The sequence below is a fragment of the Schistocerca serialis genome, chromosome 5 (assembly GCF_023864345.2).
Source record: "Schistocerca serialis cubense isolate TAMUIC-IGC-003099 chromosome 5, iqSchSeri2.2, whole genome shotgun sequence".
NCBI lineage: Eukaryota > Metazoa > Arthropoda > Insecta > Orthoptera > Acrididae > Schistocerca > Schistocerca serialis.
The window spans coordinates 630713165-630722137 of record NC_064642.1 but is presented as its reverse complement, the minus strand read 5'-3'; positions in this window follow the sequence as shown (position 1 = coordinate 630722137).

The window sequence follows — 8973 nt, the reverse complement described above, 5'->3', positions numbered from 1 at the left end:
AACACAGACACTAAACTTATTACAGTGAACAAAGACGTGAATGAACGAACGGACAGATAATAACTATGCAAAAATAAAGAAAACAAAATTTTTCACTCGAGGGAAGACTTGAACCTAGTACCTCTCGTTCCAGAGCAGCTCACGCTACCACGGGACCACGACGCTCCTGCGCTGATTTCGACCATGATGTTGCCTATACGACCCGTGGACTACTCAGTTTGTATATTTTGCTTATTTTTTCACAGTTCCACACAACTTCTTCCTGTTTTCTCAATTGATCTGTGTTCAGTTTATCAAGGCCTATCCACTGTGCCAACTTATAACTAAATCTGAGGGGGGTGCGATGGGGAGGTTCCCTTGTAAGTGATGACTGAGATGTTAATCCCGTAATGCTTAGAGCCATTTGAACGTGTTCGCTCATTTTGACTCCTCTTCCACTGAGCAAAGTTCCAGAGGAATTGGATGATGGCACTTGCCGTGTTCTCCTCGTCAGCGTGTGAAGATGTATGTAACTTACTGAGGTCCCTGCGTAGCACTGAAAGAGACGATTGAGACGTGTGGCCTATCGCGGACGGGAGAAGAGGTGGGGGTAAGCAGCTTTTATTCTCTTGAAGAACGTGGGGCCGTGCGCCGGCCGTCAGCGCGCTCTCAGTCGAACAGGTGCGGGCCGCGCGGGCGCCCGCTCGCTGATCCGCGTTTAATTCTGTGCGCTGGCGGCGCTCGTTAATCACGCCGGTCACTCAGCTCACGCCGCGCCATTACGGAACATCACGCCGCGGCCCAGCACTGCACTGACTGACGGGCAGCCGGGCCAACAGCCTGCTCGCGCTACAGCCAGAGGCACCGGCTACGGGGCCGCCTCCGCGGTAGAGGCGGCTCGTCGAGAAAACGCGTTATTCATTTCACATTTTCACGACGAATGGTGACAAACGGTTCTGTGGGGGCTAATCGTAAAGTAAGGTCCGATCGGGCGCGAAATGGAAACCATGATGAAAATCCGATTAAGCTTTGCACAGATGTGTTGGACAGTGTCTAGCATGCCCGTTGATCGCTTCACGTCGCTCTTCTCAGTTCAGACTGCACAGCGGGCACGTAAAGGTGCCTAGAAAGTAGTGTCCCCCGCCAACTAGGCCTACATGATGTGTTCAAAAAATTCCGGAACTTTGTCCACAAAATTTTGCTACGCTTGCCTTTTACTTATTGTGCATGGTCTCTTTCGAGCCCACCGCGAGCCGGAATGCTTCCTGGTAGCTCTGCAGGCATGTAACGCGGTAAGAAAAGTATCAGGTGGTTCTAATTAAGGTGCAGCTATTGACAGAAGTCCAGCATAGGCTGCAGTTATCGAATTACATCGAAACTTTGTTGATATTCTAATGCGTTAAGGCAGAACCGATTTACGCTGGAAAAAAAATTCCAATTTTGTCGACCAGGTGTAAATCTGACGCTCTGAATTCAAGAAAGAGGTATAGAAATGTTCCCGTATGTAATGGATTAGGAAGTCAGAAGCGAGATAGCCGCTTACACAATTCGTTCAATGTGAGAACCGGAGACATCAATGAGAAGCTGTACAGCGCCAGATTTGTACCTGTTGAAAAAAAATTGGTACTAACTTTTTTCCCCTGGGTAAATCGGTTCCGCATTAACCCGTCAGCATATCTACTAAATTTCGCCGCCATACGACAATTAAAGCCCACACTTGATCTTCGTGAGTAGCTGCACTTTGCGTGTTGCCACCCAGTAGACCTACTGTATATAAGCGGAGAACAAGTCAATGGGGAATTATTTTAGCGACGATTCTGGTTTCAAATGGGAAATTCACTGACATAAGCGACTTCTACAAATGGCGGAGTGTTATGGTGCGGCCCCTGGTACAACCACCTCAGATGAGCACCTATGGAAAGTGGTTGGAGGACGGAGAAACCACCAGTAGACGTTAAGAAGCTATGCGTCCACGTCTCACCAACAACGTGGAGGTCACAGATATGCCAGCTCTGTTAAGTGGGGGTGTTACGGAAAATGTAAACATTTATTTAAAAAATCACTACAGCCATATTTATTAATGTACAAATCTAAACTTTTGCATGTGTAAAGCAAAAGAGCTGTGTTTTAACGGAAAAATATAATAAAACATTCATGATTAATATTTGACAAATGTGAATTTTTAATTTTTTATTGTCTTTTATAAAAAGAGTTATAACTCAAATTCTAATCATGCAATTAATCTGAAAATTTTATTATGGTGTCCTCAGAAGGTTATAAGACCACTGAACTACAGTTATTAATTTATGGTACAAAATGTATCACTAACAGAGTTTTTAATTTTGCACATCCAAAATTAATATTTTTCTGTATACAGTCATCTAAAAATCAGAATGTAATTGCAGGATCTCGTATTTTTTAGTTCCAGGGAGACAGCAATGCGTTGCTAACAGTTCCTCAAAATTTCATGGCATTTGCGGATATGCGGATATACTCTTTGGGAAATGTCTTCTAATAACGTAAAAAATGTAAAACAGAGAAAATGAGGTACAAAGATTTTCATCTCATACTCCAACATGTGATAAGCTTACCTCAATTTTAAAAGCTTCCATACTGATACCCCCATCCTCCAGATTTCTCTCCTCTTCGAATCTGCCTGGCCTATATTTGCAGGTAAGACACTGATATGTTAGCTTTCTTGACCCTGCGCTCGTCGATAGTGTAAAAAGCTTTTGTTCTAAACACACCAGGATCTATAACAACTCTTCTCAGCACTTCAATTCTGCCATTATTTCCGTTATTGTAACATAAAACTGCATCATAGACACCTATTTGGAATACTTTAAGTCCGCGGAATGTCCTTTTTGAGCATGTAATCCAAATTAAATTATTGAGGCTTTCATTTGCATTTTGTGTTTTTCCGTGAAAACACTTCCTCAATAAATCAGGGTTTGCAAGGAACCTGAATGTGGGCTTAATTGCATTCATAACAGGTTCTGGTAATGAGTGTTAATGTGAATACGTCTTATTTCTGTTGCTGAACTTAGACCGTCTTTCGGATACAGATTGTACATTGGTGTTTGGTCACTGGATAGTTTGTGGAAGAAAACTGCCCACACAGCACGCCTCATTGCCTCTAAATTACGTGTGTTTTTCCTGATAGCTCTCCCACAAAATAACCGAAGAGAATCAGTTTCTTTCAGAGTATGCCTGCCTTTTCCTTCTAGTGGTTTGCCGTCTTCGAGTACTTCACCTTTCTTCTCTTTCAGCAAGCGACGAAGCCTACCACCAAGCCTCTTTTGGATGTGGCCAACACATTCCAACTTTCCTATTGTTGTATTGTGCGGATTTTTATCTGTTACAGCTTTGGACGAAGAGGAGCCCAATCACCAAGGTATTTAGTATATCTTACACCATACTGGTCCTCAGATCCGGAGAAAATCCTCACAACTGCAGTAGCCTCCATGCTCCCACTTCAGCCACCATAGTTTTTAGAGCATGCTACTGCATGCGTTTCTTGTAACAGTTTCTCACTGTCTTCATTGTTGGACATTTTCATTGTTGCACACTGGTGGCAGTATTTAGACATAATTTCTGCATCTAAATCTTTAACTGAGTCAATACCAATAACAGATGCAACTCCATACAGACATGTGTGACCCTTTTTCAATCCAGGTCCCATCTACAAATACACACAGGTCAGTAAAATTTGTAGGAGATTCACTGTCATGAATATTTACCCCAGGATCTGTTTCATTTTGGTTTATTCCCACCCATTAGTCCACTATTTTCTTCATAGAAACTTTGGCACTATCGCATACAGCATCAGACATTTCTTTATTTATTTTTTCAAACCTTGCGCAAGGACAGGACAGGTTCAAAAAACCACACAATAAATTACCTCCTTCCCTGCCCTGTCCAAGGCATTTCACAGCATATGCTAACATAACATTGCTTTCATACGTACCAGTGTCAGTTTTTTTGGAGGCGGAAAATGGAAATTCATAGCCACGCGAATTACAAATTAATTTAAAATCAGAAGCTATTACCACTCTTCTTTCTTCAGTAACAATCATGCATTCCGTATTTTTACAGCTAACACATGAACATGAAAACTTTATAGCCTGGCTGAGAAGCTCTAAATCAGTGTGTGAATCCAGTGGAATCCATACCAACATAATTCACCCACCTGTACAATTCTCCTGTCCCAAGTTTCGATGCTGAAGCTGAGAACTTATGTTCTTCATTTCGAGCTGCTTACTTTTTTTTGTTGGTAAATCGATTTCCATAAAACCTCCGTTTCCTAAACACAGTTTTTTCACCAACCATTATGCATAAATCTTGACTTCACGTAAAGGTTTGCGAATTCAATCTTCCACCTGCCAATGTGTGTTAGATTTGTCAAAACGTAAATATACCACATGCATGAAAGTTTTCAGGTAAAGATAAAGATTTCATCCAGAGATATAGATGTCAGCGAAAGACACCGAAAGTAAATAGCCTTCACACTGACAAAAATTTCGCAGTTTCCCAAATGTCGGAAAAGGTGGGAGTGGCCGCCAGTTCAGAGTTAATCAGCTTAGCAATTTATATGCATTTCTTAAGCTGATATCACGATAAAATTCGCACACAACATGTATAGATCAACAAAATAATATTTTTGAAAAATTGATTTTTTAGGCCAAAATCCATTAAATCCCCCCTTAAGTAGGACAGGGGACGATCAGTGCTAATCTGACGACAGAGTGCAATACTCGTGCAGACACAAGTGTTTCAAGCATTTTTTCAACACACACTGTTGAACATGAGGCTCTATAGAAGACGAGCCCCCAGCGTTCCTCTGTTGACCCAACAATATCGTCAATAACTACTACAATGCTAACGGTATCGTTAACATTCGTCCGTGGATCAACGGAAAAGTTTGTCTGATAGATTGATTAACGTTTTCTGTTACTGCAAGTGGATGGTCGTGTCCGGATGACCTTCATCCAGATAAAAAGCTGCTAGAAACAAACACAGCACTATGGATGTAGGCCAGTGTGAACTGTATTATGCTATAGGGGTCATTCACCTGTGCTTCCATTGGACCTGTAGTAGTAATTGAAGGCACCACGACAGCTGTGGACCATCTGTATCTGTTCATGTGTGACGTTTTCCCCGACGGCCATGACATCTTCCAGCAGGGTAACTGTAGGTGTCACAAGGCCAGAATTGTGCTACAGAGGTTTGAGGAGCATGACAGTGAACTCACGGTGATTTCTTGGCCAACAAATTTGCCTGATCTGAAGCCCTTTAGAATACACATTGAACGCAATCGGGTATCACGCCTACACCCATAAACCAACGGCTCGTATTTTACGGGAATCATGTGACCTTCACGTTCATATCTGGTGCCATATACCTCCGAAATCTACCAAAGGACTTGTCTAGTTTATGCCATGCAGAAAGCTACTATGTAACATTCCAATAACGCTATTAACCAGGCATCCATTAATGATTTGGGTCATCCGTATATGTAGATATAAAGTTCTTTTCCAAATCGTTTAAATAGAACATTGGAGTTGTTTGAATACTTTCAGCAGCACCTTCCAGACACTGTTTTCTCCTTCCTACTCTACTGGATGTACTGTGTAGCCTCTTGGCAGCTGCTCAGAAACTTAATAATCTGTGTTCCTCTGTGACGCAATACCACAGCTGACCGCCATCCGTGGGACAAGTTGCATGCCCCTTGTGCGTGCAGCGTACTTTGGTCCCACTTCATGCTGCGTATTTAAAATAAAATAGCAAGACTATCCTCACACATAGGTGTAGTTCTGTTCCCCCCCTCCCCCCCCCCCCCCTCTCTCTTTTGATTGCGAAAGGCGTGGCTGTCAATGGAAGATCGCTTTCACCTGTCTCCTTTTCGAATCACGTTTCGAAGGAAAGTCCACACAACTCGTTACACACTTCATGAGATATGGTTTTGTTCTCATATAACGAACATGGAAACAACTGTGATATAGTTCGGTATGCGTACATATGAAGTCATACACTTTGCCGTCTGTAACGTCTACTGATTCTTAATAATTTTGGGGAAAGAGCATATAAGAAGAAAAACTGCAACAGAATGTTTTAAGAAAGGGGAGGTTCGTTGGAGGATACAGTTACGTAAAATAGGAATGAAAACTGCAGATAACTGCATACAGCCGAACACTGCCGGCCCTTGTGGCCGAGCGGTTCTAGGCGCTTCAGTCTGGAACCTCGTGACCGCTGCGGTCGCAGGTTCGAATCCTGCCTCAGGCATGGATATGTGTGATGTCCTTAGGTTGGTTAAGTTTAAGTAGTTCTAAGTTCTAGGGGACTGATGACAGATGTTAAGTCCAATAGTGCTCTGAGCTATTTGAACCAGCCGAACATGTTAAACTTGAATCACCAACTGTTACGAAGTGCTAACAGTTCCGGCCTGTTATTGCCATTTAAAGAGGTGGAATCTTCACAAAAACTTGTCGATGGCAGTAATTTGCCGAAACCTGTAATATTAATATGCTATAGTAATCCTGAAGTATTGAAAAATATTGTACTGAGATAAATTGGAGGGCATGACTTCTTAGTAGCATTATGTCAATCTATAAGGCAGAATGTTATTTGGGAATTGCTTACGGTATAGTACATTATTGTAGATACTGAGACTTACCGAAAGTAGCCAGGCGTTGAATAGCGTAGTTTTGAACTTGTTTTCTTCTTTGTAATACTGCAATACATAAAAGTATGTTTGTAATACGGGAACCCATGTTCACTTCTTTACATTCTTAGTTGTCTATATCAAAACATCAATTTCATTGTGTGTGTGTGTGTGTGTGTGTGTGTGTGTGTATGTGTGGATTTATTTTACTGGTATCTCTTCGACAACAACATGGTTAAGAAGAAAATATAGTTTATTTAACAGACACTGAAGCTCAGTTCGCAAATAGAGAATGTATCTTTCGCTGAGATAAACTACAGGTTGAACAAAGAATTTTAGTTATTATCGGTTTTGATTACACAAGTCGTCATCAGCAAAGATGAAATGTCAATCTGTCGTCCTTAAAACTGATAGTTATGTCGTAAATTAACAAAAATAGTAATGTATAACCTGCTAGCTAATAAAATGTAGGGAATTGCTGATGTCAAAGTCACAAGGCGTTAGTCACATACTGAGAGAAGCGATCCGCTGGCGAAGGAACAACCCTGAATTCGCTTGAATCGCATTAATGCTACCACGAAATCGTAACCTAAGATGTGCATGTCTGAGTTCGTTCAGCGTCTCCTTAGCAGTTGCCCAGTACATTAATCACAGCGGCTCGGTAAATATTTATTGGAAGAAGATATTGGACATATTCCACACTCGAAAGCGAAGTCGTCCTTCGTATGACAGGCAGCTTGTTACAAACCCGGACACGTCTGCTGTTCCCTTCATTTTATTGGCGAGCGGAGTTTCATTGAGAAAACGAAGTGCCCACGTCTGGACAGCTGCCATTACTCTTCGCTGAGAGGGCAGGCACGATTGCAACGGGATATCGCCGATTACATCTGATGGTGTCACTGTAATATAATGCCACGCATTAAAGCAAACGCTAAGCAGCGCAGGTAACCTGCAATTTAACTGCGATACGGCGCTCTTTACGCAATAACCGGGTCGAATATCTACCGGAAATGAATTACGATAAAATGATAGGCCCATAGCCTTTTTTTTCGCTTTTCCCTGTGGCGTCCGACACGGAGTTCAGTCGGATGCCGGTTCCGTTTTGGTCGGCGGAATAATTTCGCCGCGGAAACAAGTTTGTCGAGTCGCGGTGGACGAACAACAGAGCCGGCGAGGAAATTACACTCGCGACGGCCGGCACGCATTCGTAATGAAAAGGCAGGGGAGCGGTTCTGCCGTGGGACGGGCAAGGAGGACCGTCCGTGGGCTGTGCGATTGCTTGGCTATTGGCTGGGCTGGTGGGGGACTGGCGGACACACAGAACGACAGGCAGCCTGGCTGGGCTGGCAAACTTAGTCGACACGGTGATTTCTGTCCATTGCACACTGTGCTGCGCTTTCTTCGTTTTGGCCGACCACAGACATGTGACAATTAAAATTCCGTCTCATCTGCTCTTTTCCTCCAACATATTTTCATCTGTTCTCCATGTCGCTTCTCTTTATGCTGCTTTCCTCGCCGTTGTCACTAAAGGCAAAATCTTCGATGTTGCGATCCCGCACTACGTTCCTCTTCAATTTCATATTACGTCACTGACGTTTCGGCCGCTTCTGCTAGGATCTTCTGGCGCTCCCTGTTAGCTGAACATTGTTGAAGACCTTTTTATGGTTCTATACCTCCATCGCTGAAAACGGAAGCCATATAGAATCGCTTTGTTATTTATCTATCTGTCTGGTAAAAACCCTTTTTCTCAGTGTCTGGCAGACGGATCAAGTTGAAATTTATGTCGCGTACTAAGGTCTTCACTCTCTTGGCGATGTAATAAATGTAAGCTTCTAAGTCAGTCCAGTCAAAAGATACGGCCATTTATATCTCAAATTTTGAAACAAATTCACTCATCGAGACCTATCCAACACAAATAAAGTATATGCGCAATCTTGGCTTCATGGGTTTCTCTAACATAATTTTTTTAAAAAAGCTGTAGGGTACTGTCCATTGACGCTGAATCATGAAATTTGGCAGGTAGTAAGGTCACATAGTACAATTGTTGTTGTTTGTTGTTGTGGTCTTCAGCCCTGAGACTGGTTTGATGCAGCTCTCCATGCTACACTATCCTGTGCAAGCTTCTTCATCTCCTAGTACATACTGCAACCTACATCCTTCCGAATCTGCTTAGTGTATTCATCTCTTGGTCTCCCTCTACGATTTTTACTCTACACGCTGCCCTTCAATACTAAATTGGCGAAAATAATGGTTCAAATGGTTCTGAGCACTATGGGACTGAACATCTGAGGTCATCAGTGCCCGCATCTCGTGGTCGTGCGGTAGCGTTCTCG